The sequence below is a fragment of the Nomascus leucogenys genome, chromosome 11, assembly GCF_006542625.1.
Source record: "Nomascus leucogenys isolate Asia chromosome 11, Asia_NLE_v1, whole genome shotgun sequence".
In the NCBI taxonomy this organism is placed as follows: domain Eukaryota; kingdom Metazoa; phylum Chordata; class Mammalia; order Primates; family Hylobatidae; genus Nomascus; species Nomascus leucogenys.
In genome coordinates, this window is record NC_044391.1 from 20,727,742 (window position 1) to 20,740,617 (window position 12,876).

Genomic DNA, 12,876 nt, shown 5'->3' on the forward strand with positions numbered 1-12,876 from the left:
TTCTTAGGCCTCATAGCTGAATAACAGTCATCAACACATAAGGGGTTACAGTCTTCATCAGCACTGTAATGGGAGTGATTAGATTGACATAACATATTTTGGAATATTAAAGTAATAATATTCCATTTTATCAAGAATTCCAGTTTTGGCCCCTAGACCCCATGCTTCCTTTCCTCTTCTGAAACTCTTAACTGGGTCTTGAATTGTAGTTGCACCCCTATTTTGACCATAATACCATTCCTAGCAGGGAAACTTGGCAACTTGGCACTACCAGAAATTCTTGTTGAAATATTTGGGTTCTTTGTTTTAAATTGACAAGTCAGAGAAGGAGTAAAAAATCTAGTTTGTGGCTTTTCTTCCATTCTGATAACACTTATAGACTGAGAGGAAGTTTTCCTGCATAAGCAGTAAGGACATAGTAGTTTGCCCCTGTATCGAAAAGAAACTGAATTTGGGTGCCCATGCTGTCCAGAGTTACCTGGGGTTCCTCAATGATAATTATGACATTCCTGGACCAAGGGTGGTGAGGAAGACCCTGGGCCCCTTCAGTCTTCATCCAGTTCCTCCCTTTGCATTGCTAGAGTTTTGACTGGCCAAGCCCCTAGATGGGAGTGGGGCAGTCAATCCTCTAATGCCAGAGATCATGACTGGTATCTTTGCACTGATGGCAGGGGCCTGGTGGGAGTCTGGTACAATCCTTCATCCAATGTCCATTCTTTTCGCACTTGAAGCAAGGGTTACTACATTTGGGCCCTCAGAGGTTTCCCTTTGACATCTTTTGGTCCTTTAGGGCATTGCCAGTGACAGCAGCCATAATTTTAGCTTGTCATTTATTTTCCTTCCCTTTCTCTAGGTCACAATTGTTGCGTACCATAAAAGCAGTATCCAGAAGCTGTGTCTGAGGTGTCTGAGGCCCCATTTCCAACTTTAGAAACTTGCATCTAATATTAAGGGCAGACTGGCTTATGAAGTGCTGAGCTATAAGTGCTTTCCCTTGTTAAGAGGCTGGGTCTAGGTTAGTGTACAGTTAGTTTAACCAGCTGTAAAACACAGCTGGGATTTTTCTCCTTTTCCTGGGTGACTTCCCTCAGTTATTCCTTTTCTCATTCTCCCATGAAAGGTCAAAAACCCAAAGACAAGGTTTGAAAACCATTTGCAAACTTCCTAGAATTTTCAGAGTAACTCTCTAGTTTTTCTTTACATTGCTGTGTATCTGTTACCAAAAAAGAGGCTTGGACTAGCATTGGGCACACTGGCCCTGCCACCTCTCTGAGAGGAAATAGGCTTGGGGGGTGGTGTATGGGGTAACTTTTTTATTGTGCAGAGGACTCAGCAGGATTTCTGTTGACTCTTGTGGTTTTTCTTCCGGCGTGCTAGGTGAAGAGTTACATGGAGGCAGCTGTGGTTCCCTCTGAGAGACTGGTGACCCCTGTAGCAGAGAATTATTTATGATGTCTACATCTGTCTTGGAACTCTCCTTTTGAGTACCTTTTCTTGAAACTTTGCATATAGATGGGTTCTACTAGGGGAGGCATTTTATCTCCTGGGTTGTTAAATGCACACAGTGAACAGGTTTGACAAACTTGCTTAGCCACTGAAGCCAGATTAGATCTGACAGTTTGTTTACCATGGCTAGTATGACATCCCTCCCCTGGTGGAAGGAGTCATGCAAGGTTTTTATAGCTTTCCACTGGGTTGCTTAAGGGAGATATAATTTTGGCCACATATGTCACCAGAGTCTTTGTTTTTGACCCCCTTGCTCTTTTTATTAGTTGTTTACCTTGTACCGTGTAGTTAGGTTTTACAGGGGAATTAGCATAAGGAAACACAGCTAAAACTGGTTGGTATTGTATTCTGAGGGTTGCCACTTTGGCTTTCTTATCAGCCTTCCTGTTTTCCAGCACTACGGGCTTAAGTGTTTCTCATGCCCCCTACAATAAATTATAGCTATAGCCTTTGGTAGATATATGCTTCTAATAATTGAAGAATTTCAGCCTCATGTTTTATGGGGGAATGGCTGCTGGTTAGTAATTCTTTTTCTTTCCAGATTGTGGCATGAACATGAACCACAAGGAATGTATATTTGGAAACTGAATAAATGTTGAGCTTTTTCTCTTTTTCTAGTATTAGAGTCCAAGTAAGAGCAATGGTCTCAGCTTTTTATGTGGATGTGCCTGAGGGCAGCAGCTGGGCCTCAATATGGTGTTATAATTTACTATTGCATACCCAGCCTAGCATTCTCCATTTGACACAAAATTACTGCCATCTGTGAACCGGTCATCTTCAGGGTCTGGGACAGGCTGATCTTTTAGATCAGGCCAGCTCAAATACATGTGTACAATTATCTGCTTGCAGGAATGATCATTGGGCCTGTGGGCAGTAGTGAAGCTGGATTCAGGGTGTTACAAGTTTTAAGGATAACTTCTGGATTATTTTAAAAACATAGCATGATATTTGGTTAACTTTTCTCCTGTCATCCAAATGTGTTCTTTTGCCTCCAAGATTGATTTAAGCTGGCATGGGGTTAGTACTTCCAGTGGTTGACCCAGAGTAATCATAGCGGCTTCCTCTACTAAAATAGCAGTGACTGCTATTGCCCACAAGGAGCTTGGACACCCCAAGGACACTCTGTCCAATTTCATTGAAAAGTAAGCAAGCAATTGGTCAAGATTCTAATCCTAATTTGGAGATTAGGAAACCCACCACTATACCTTTCACTTTTTTTTTTTTTTTGAAACAGAGTCTCGCTCTGTCACCCAGGTTGGAGTGCAGTGGCACCATCTCGGCTCACTGCAAGCTCTGCCTCCCAGGTTCACACCATTCTCCTGCCTCAGCCTCCCCAGTAGCTGGGACTACAGGCACCCAACACCTTGCCCGGCTAATTTCTTGTATTTTTAGTAGAGACGGGGTTTCACCATGTTAGCCAGGATGGTCTTGATCTCCTGACCTCGTGATCCACCTGCCTCGGCCTCCCAAAGCATACTTTTCCTTTCAGCTACATGTAAAGAAAAAGGCTTAGTGAGGTCTGGGGTGCCTAGTGCAGGAGCCTTGCTGACAGCTTGTTTTAACTTAGTGAAGGCCTCCCTTATTTTTGGTGTGCATTCAATTGGCTCATTCTCTGGCCCCCACATGACTTCATAAAGGAGCTTTGCTATAAATCCAAAATTGGGAATTCATATTCTGCAAAATCCAGCCATCCCCAGAAAAGAACAGATTTGTTTGGTGTGGGATGGGTCTAATCCACATATGGCTTGCACATGCTCTGGGGATATCTGTTGGGATTGAACCTTCCCCCAGTGATTGAGGATGCAGCCAAGGGGGAAGTCGGGTGAGATTGAAACCAAGTTTCTTGTCTTCTGTCTGTAGAGAACAAGGAAAACTTGAAATTTAGAGCATACTGGCCTAGGGCCACACACTGGGGCGTACCCCATGGAAGGGCCTATGCTGGGGTTGAGGGCCAAGAGGGCATCCCCTGCTTGGGCCTCTTCATGACATGCCATATGTCTCTGGCCTTAGATGGGCATCAGCACCACTTGAAGAAGGATTCTGCCATATTTGGTGACCTATGATTAAGTTTCCCTTTAGTCCCCAGGTGCAGCCCTCAGCTTTTGGCATCCCTGTAGCTGGCCAAAATAGTTTTTTTTCCCAAATGGTTTCCTTAACTATTGTGGTAACTGTAGTTTGAAGGGCAAGGAATCGCAGACTCCCTAGCTTGAATTTGTTAAAGATTGGCCTCTCGATAAGGGAAGAGAATGCCCTCTGACCAGATAAACTACATGCAGTGATTTCCCCATGGATCTGCTGCACAATTTATGCAATGATCCAAGAGTCTCCACCAGGATGGATCTGTGCATAACTTAGGCAATGATCCAAGAGTCTCCACCAGGATTTTTCTCTTAGCACCAGGTCTGCTAAACTAAAACGATCCAGATCTGGTCCCTCACAAAAGAAGCAGGGTTTTTTTCCTTATTTAGCTATTGCCTTGGTCCTTTGGGTCGGGGTACACCAATTTCTTGTTTCAACATTACGAAAACAAAAGTCAAAATATTACGTCTTGCCACACACACAAATACCTCACAGGCACAGGGATTTGTCTTGCGCCTGGCGAAGCCTAATTGCTCCGTTCCCCACCAGGTTATCCTGTCCCGAGTCTTCCAGCGGGGGGGCACCCTAGTGGCTCTTAACTGCCCATCTTGTGCCCCTGAAGAGTGCCATCAGAGGAAAGAAACAGAAAGCAAAACCAAAAATAAAAATCCCAAATTGGCGCTTACCTCCAGGCTGGCTTACCAAAACTACTATGTTACCAGCTGATGTTGCAAAGTCCCAGGTTCTTCACTGAACAAAGAACTGGACATGACACACAAATAGCAAAGCAGCAAAAGATTTATTAAGCACAGTACAATTTGCAATGGACTGAGCTGACCCGCAAGTGGTATCAGCCCCGATTTGTAACATTTCATGGCCTTTTATTATGTTTTTTTACTCTAGCTTACTCAACTTTATTTTTTTGTGACCAATTGCTCATCCTTGCCTTTCCCTTATTGCACCTTAACCTTACTTTATCTCTTGTAGGCTAATTGCTCATTCTTGCCTTTCCCTTATTGTGCCAACTTACTGTTTACCTCTTTTTAACTAGTATGCTCTGCTTTTGTTTTTGTTTTGCTTTTGTTTTTGTTTTGAGATGGAGTCTCACTCTTCGCCCAGGCTGGAGTGCAATGGTGCGATCTCAGCTCACTGCAACCTCCGCCTCCAAGGTTCAAGCGATTCTCCTAACTCAGCCTCTGGAGTAGCTGGGACTATAGGCATGTGCCACCATGCCCAGCTAATTTTTGCATTTTTAGTAGAGACTCGGTTTCACCATGTTGGCCAGGCTGGTCTCGAACTCTTGACCTCAAGTGTCACACACATCTGCCTCCCAAAGTGCTGGGATTGCAGGTGTGAGCCACCACACAGCCCTCTGCTTTTATTATCTTGCATGTTCTCCTTAAGCTAGCCTACATCCAACAGTTCCCCTTCACCCCCAGCTTCCTCTGCTATTCACCTACCTCAATAATGATATACTTACATCGTATTTCTTTTCGTTGATATTGGCCTGGTATCTTTTTTGAATCTGTAATTTTTAGTTGTTCTGTGCTCTTGAGCTTTATGCTTAACTTTTATAAATAGCATATATATGTACTTGTTTTAACCTAGTCTGAAAATTCTCTCTTTTAACCGAATAGCTTATTCCATTCATATTTCTGGTGATTACTGATACATTTGGATTATTGCCACCTTCTTTTTCTTTTTTTAGAGAGATAGGGTCTCTTCTGCCAACCCACCTGGACTGCAGTGGCACCATCATAGCTCACTGTAACCTTGAACTCCTAGGCTCAAGCAATCCTCTGCTTCAGCCTCCTGAGCAGCTAGGACTACAGTTGTGTGCCACCATACCCAGCTAATTTTTTATTTTTTGTAGAGACAAGGGGGCCTTGCTATGTTGCCCAGGCTGGTCTCAAACTCCTGGCTTCAAATAATCCCCCATCTTGGCTACCCAAAGCACTGGGTTTACAAACATGAGCCACTGTGCCCAGCCTATTTCCACCTTCTTATTAACTGATTTTTATTCGCTTCATTTTTTATGCCTTTTCCTCTTTCCCTAAATTTCCCTTCTTCTTCCTCACTCCCAGCAGACAACTTTGCATCTTATTTCACAGAGATAAAATAAGCAATCAGAAGAGAACTTCCACATGCCCCCCACAACATCTAGCCACTTCACTGCATGAGGGACCCATCTATAACCCTTTCTTCTATTGAGGATAAACTGCTCATTCTCCTAGCTAAGGCCAGCTTCACCATTTATCCACTAAATACCATCTCTTCTTGCCTACGCAATGACCTTGCTGAAACAATGCTCCACTCTTTTAAATCATCAATCTTTCAATCTCTGCTGGATCATTCCCATAACCATACATATATAGGATTGTTTTTCCATTTTAAATTTTTTTTTTCTGGACTCTATCTTCTCCTTCAGCTACCACACCATTTTTCTTCTTCAGCTTACAACAAAACTCTTAAGAAGAGTTGCCTATACTTGCTGTCTCCACTTTCTGTTTTCTCATTCTCTGAACCAATTCCTCTCAGGTAAGTTACCAATAATCTTTTTTTTTTTTTTTTTTTTTTTTTGAGATGGGGCCAAAGTGCAGTGCTATAATCATAGCTCACTGCAGCCTCAAAGTCTTGGACTCAGGTGATCCTCCCGCCTCAGCCACCCAAAGTGCTGGGATTACAGGTATGAGCTACTGGGCCCCCTGGCCTGCACATTTTAAATCTTGTTCTCATTTTTCATTCTACTTGATCACTCAAAGACCAAGCTACTCAGGAGGCTGAGGTGGGAGGTTCACTTGAGGCCAGCATTTCAAGTCTAGCCTGGGCAACATAGCGACTTGTCTCTAAAAAAAGGAAAAAATAAAAAGTATTTGACACAGCTGATTATTCCCCTTTCCTTGAAATATTTTTTTCACTTGGCTTATAGGACACTCAATTGTCCTGCTTTTTCTCTTACCTCATTAGTGGCATCTTCTTAGTTTCCTTTATCCTTACTCCTTCTCTCTCTCACTACCAAACACTGGAATACTCCAAATCTCAATCATTGGGGTTCTCCTCTTTTCTAATTACTCTCACTCCATTGGTGATTTCATGGTTTGTATATCTCATATGCCAATAACTCCAATTAATATCTCTAGACTAGACTTCTCCTCTGAAACCCAGACTCAAATATCCAACTCCTCACTTATCATCTCTAACATAACATTCCCCAAACTGAATTCCTGATCTATTTCCCATCCTAATTTTGTTTGACACATTCTACCTTCTCAGTGAATGGCAACTCCAAGTCCTCCTGTTGATCAGGCCTAAAATCTTGCCATTATCTTTGACTCTTCTTTTCTCAGACCCCACAGTCAATCTACCATCAAGTTCTGTTGGTTTTACTTTTAGAATACGTTTGAGAATCCTACATTTCCCCTAACTCCACTCCTACCACCTTCATCTATTCCACTATCACCTTTCACATGTATTATTACAACAGCCCCCTAACTAGTTTCCCTGCTTCCATCCTTGTCTCCCTTCAATCTATTTACTACACTGTAGCCAGAGTTAGTCTGTTAAAATATAAATCAAATCCTATCACATCTGCTTAAAATCCTCCAAGGCTTCACATCTCATTCTGTTAAATTCCTTACTTAGCCTGCAATGCCCTAAACAATCTCAGCCCAACTGCATCCCCACATCCTACCTTCTGTCCAAGCTCTCTGACCTCATCTCCCACTAGTTGGTCTCATTCAGTCTTTTCAAGACAAGCTGGCTGTTCTGTGGACACAGCTCCTGTCTGGCCTCAGGGTCTTTCCACTTGATTTCACCCCTACTAGGACATTTTCCCCTAGCTGTCTACATGGCTCACCTACTTATCTCTCACTTCCCACTAAAATGTCACTTTGAAGGCCATTCCTGTCCATATTTCTTATTTATTTCCCTTTCTTAATTTTTCCTGTAGCATTTATCATCATCAAACATGCTTATATTTTTATTTATATAACTTAGGTATTGTCTGTCTTTCTTCAATAGAATTGATGCCTCATCTTAGCCATCTTGGTACAAATTAAAAAATGATTCAGGCATGTGCATGTTTGCTTGTACACACACACACATACATGTTCATCCCACCCCATGCTCAGGATTTGGTTAGCAACTACATTTGTGCAAAGAAAAAGGCATGGGTGGGAGCAGAGTAAAAGATGAATTTTATCCACCTCCAGTGTCCCCCTCCCCATTCAACTCCTCAGCCAGGTGCCTTTGGGCAGAACATTATGCACATGATTGACAGCTCTAAGTAGAATGTAAGCTTCATGAAGACAGGGATATTTTTTGTTTTATTGCTTCTTGTTGTGTCCCCAGTCCCTTAGAGAGTGGCACACAAACAATCAATAAATATTTGAAACACAAATTAATAGTGTGAAAAAAAGGGTAAAAGTTATTAGTTGTTATTTTAAAATAAAAAACTAAATGACATAATCCTGGAAAAGAGGGCCTCAGAACATTGATGATGTTCATAAAATGGGTAAAGTGACTGCTGTAAAATAACGTAGGAATTAAGATAATAAGGCCTAGCATACATACCAAATATTGGAAAGTATGGGAATTACTTTATTATGTAATTGTATAATAAAAATAAGAACAGGAGAATGTTGTTCTCAGCACTTTTAAGTCAATGACCTACCTCTTACTTCTTGCCTTGACTAAGATGCACTGCAAATTTTAAAGTCCTTTGAATAGTACAGTCTTTGGTGATTTACTTTTAGAGGGAAATAGTTGATTGTTCAAAATCAATAAACAGGAAAAAATAAAAAGACTATGGAAAGTCTGTACACAGTAGCTGTCCCAGTGTCTCTTTTATTAAAGTTTTATTTCCTCTTTATTAAAATGTTTGCTCAATTCTCTTGCCCATTTATGGCAAGCATAAACTGTTGCTTCTCATCGAATTTGTGTGAGCTATTTTGAAATATTTAAGACATTAATCTCTCATCCAGTTCAGAGTAAACATTTTCACTCAGTTTATGTTTTGGAAAAAATATATAGAACTTTAAATTTTATTTAGTCAAATTTGTAAATCTTTATCTTTGAGATTGCTGTCATCTATTCAAGCTTAAGTAGTCTACCAGCAATATGACAAACATTCATTTCTGCTTTTTCTGATTTTCTTTTCCATGTGACTTTGAAATTTTAAAACTTACATACCTAATAGAAATTAGTTTGATGTATTGTATGAAACTGGTACTATAAAGCATTTTGTTACTTAAAAACATTGTGATCAATTCTGGTAACATTTGTTTAGAAATAAACAGCAATCTCTTTTCAGAGATAGTTGGATTTAGAGTCATAAAATTCCAACATTTCAAAGGACATTTCCGTTTTACTTAAATTTGCTTTAAAAATAAGTTAACTATGTTAAATATATTTTAAAAGATAATAAAACAGAGATTAAAATCAGCTCCTGCTTTAATATCTCCTCCATTACTAATCCTCTGATCTCTTTACAGTCATGAAGGTCAAACATTTATGTTTATAGAAACAGAAGTCATATTTGTTTCTTAAAGCTGGTTTCTTTTATCAGGTATTAACAATGGGCATCAAAAAGGCGATGAAACAGTATGAAACCATGAAATAATGTCTTTGTGTTTTTTTTAAAGAATAAAGCAGTGCTTGTGTCTGGGGACTTGGGAGGCTGATGAGGGAGGATTGCTTAAGCTTGGGAGTTTGAAGCTGCAGCTAGGTGTGATCACACCACTGCACTCCAACCTGGGTGACAGAGTGAGATCCTGTCTCTAATATATATATATACTATATATACAGTGTCAATGAGATACTGAATCTAAAAGATAAAAGTACATCCATATTTTTATAATGATTTTTCAATTGTTATGGAAAGAAATATGAGACTATGTAAACAGAAAAATAAAATTTCTTTTAATTAAAAACCCACATTAAAAAATATATCCCAAGAAAATATTCCCATCACTTATTACTCCAAAGAGTAATTTGTTCAAGGAGGTTAAAGCAGTGTTACTTACAATAGTTAAAGAATCAGAAAATGTACTTTCCTAAAATTTAGGGTTAAGAAAACTATTCTAGGCCAAACGCAGTGGCTCACACATGTAATCCCAGCACACTGTGACAGGGATGGGTGATGTGAGAAGATCACTTGAGCCTAGGCATTTAAGACCAGCCTGGGCAACCTAGGGAGATCCCCTCTCTACAAGTAATAAATAATTAGCTGGGTGTGGTGGCGGGTGCCTGTAGTGCAGCTTCTGGGAGGCTGAGGCAGGAGACTCACTTGAGCTCAGGGGGTTGAGGCTGCAGTGAGCCTTGACCATGCCACTGCACTCTAGCCTGGATTACAGATTCAGACCCTGAAAAAAAAGAGAAAGGAAGGAAGGAAGGAAGGAAGGAAGGAAGGAAGGAAGGAAGGAAGGAAGGAAGGAAGGAAGGAAGGAAGGAAAAACTAGTCTATACCAATATATGAACTATATAGCCATTAAGAATTATAAGACTTTAGAACATGTTGATCTCTGGAAGTATGTTTATGAAATAATGTTAATTATAAATATGTGTTTTGTACAGATGTACATTCAAGTATTTTAATAGATTTATAAATCCTTGTATCATTTTGTGTTCAAACACAGTGTATTTCTTTTTTTTATCATACTTAAACAATTTATTTTTTTAATTTCAATAGTTTCTGGGGAACAGGTGGCTTTTTGTGACATGGACAAATTCTTTTGCAGTAATTTCTGAGATTTTGGTGTACCCATCACCAGAGCAGTGTACGCTGTACTCAATGTGTAGTATTTTACCCCTCAGCCCACTTCCCCCTGAGCTTCCAAACTCCACTATATTATTCTGATGCCTTTGCGTCCTCATAGCTTAGCTCCAGCTTATGAATGAGAACATATGATGTTTGGTTTTCCTCTCTGAGTTATTTAACTTAGAATAATCATCTCCAATTCCATCCAGGTTGCTGAGAATGCCATTATTTCGTTCCTTTTTATGGCTGAGTAGTATTCTGTGGTGTATATATACTATATTTTCTTTATCCACTCGTTTGTTGATGGACATTTAGGCTGGTTCCATATTTTTTGCAATTGTGAATTGTGCTGGTATAAACATGTGCGAACACAGTCTATTTCAAACAGATTATATTTATATGTATAAATCTATTGATGCATATTAATGTACATTGACAAATAAATGTAAGGTGATGTTAACAGAATTTCATGTTTATTGAATTCTTTGGTTTTAAAACAAAGCAGCATTTCACAAAAATTATTCTATTTTATTATAAGCACAAAAATTATTCTATTTTATTATAAGCACTGCTTACAAACAAATTTGTTCAAAACAAATTTGGGGGTTTGGGGAATAGGTTAGGTAAAATGTTTTTACCATAGGAATTTTCAGAGCCTTTAATTTATTAACATACATTATGGATCTCTAAAATGAAGAGATTCCTCTTATTGTTTATCTCAAAATCTGGTATTTACATCACGACTTACATTTATTTTGTGTAAATAAATCTGCATAAATCTTATTTGCACTTGTTACTAATTTATCGTTTTCACCAAACTGTAACTTCTATCAGGACAGGTAAATATATCTGTCTTCTTCACCACTGTTCCTAGAGTGCCAGCCAGGGCATACAGAAGTGGCTCGATATTTTTGTAGTGAATGACTTGCTAGAGCAGCATTTAGGCAAACTAGTGCCTAAAGTCACACATTTTGGGAACTACCACTCTAAAGTTATTTAACTGTATAATAACTTCAAAGGAAAAAAATATGTTAATGCCTCTAGGCCACTAGAGATCCATTTAATAATTATTGCTTTGCTTCAGTTGAGTCACTTACTACTTTAGGGAACAGAAGAGATTTCTCAGAGAGCACCTCATGACCTGGAAAAGTCTTGCAAAATCATTTCCATACTCTGCATCTCCAACTGAAAAACAATGATAAAATTAGTTACTATGGAAGTTAAAGGAATCATGCTTTGCATTAACACCAACAGTCTTCTGGAACACATTTGGTAACATTAGATTTACCATCAAAGATATTTGTTTATTTTAATAGTTCAGGCATGAAAAAGAGACATCCCTTCTGGAAACTGCAAATTGTTGACTCACTGATTCTCATTTGGGAAAAGGGATTTCACATTACTTTATCTATTTTCTCAATAGTCAAAGCCCATGTTAAGACAGCTTTTAAAAATATTTAAAATATATGGCTTACCTACGTGTTTTACATGATAATTTATGGTTGTAGACGTTAGAAAATGCAATTTCTTTTAATATCCCCAGGGGGAAGTTATATAATTCTATGGTTTTTAAAAAATTTATGGAAAAGCTATATACTTTTCGTTAACTGCTAAGATTCATGAGTTTTCTCCACAAGTTCTCCAGAGGAACTACTAGAAAAAATCCACGAATCTCATTATTTGACAGTTTTGTTGAAGTGAAATTATTAAAATTGATATTAGATTTAACGACTTGTTCCCAGTAACCAAAATGGAAAGTATTCTACCAGCTGTCGATTGTTCCACACCCTGACACATCGTTAAAACCTTAGCTTCTGCCTAAACTTTAAACCTTAATAATATTTGGCGGTAGGGGAGGGGTTACATTTCAAGTCAAACAAAGGATGTATTTCCAAAGCAGCATTTGCAAAGGTTAATCTGTGTATGGACTACAAAGGGGAAAGTGCAGTGCCCCAGTGATCGATCTAAGACCCCCCTCTCGTTGTTGTTGTTGGTTTTTTTTTTGGTCTGGTTAATAAACCACCTAGAGGGATAATTTTTAAACTTAATTTGTTGAAATGGTACTTTACTAATGAATGAAAAAAATTTCCCCAAATTTGAGAATTTTTGGTAAATCGATTTTATATTTGGGAATAAAGATCTCTTGCTTCTTCTACTGACACCTTCTACACAAAAGATAAAAGGTACTTTTACTTGGTAATCCGCAGGGAGAAAATTTACAGAAACCCAGAGCCAAAGGTGCTCTCAGGGGATCCCCTGAAACATTCAAAGCCATTGCGGCCCCAGAAGGTAAATGGCTTTTGCAGGAACACAGGTCTCCTGACTCACGGCCTAACCTTCCTTTCCCCCACACCAAAGCTCGCGCGGCACCAGCTAGAGTGAATGTCAAAGTCAACAGAATAATCTCTGCAGTCCAGGGTCTGTGAGGGTCCTCCTATCCGAGGGAGTTTTCATGAAAGGGTATTTCCGAACATTTTATTCCAAAGACACAGTCTAGTCAAAAGACGTTTGGGGTGGGGTAAACATGAGGCAAA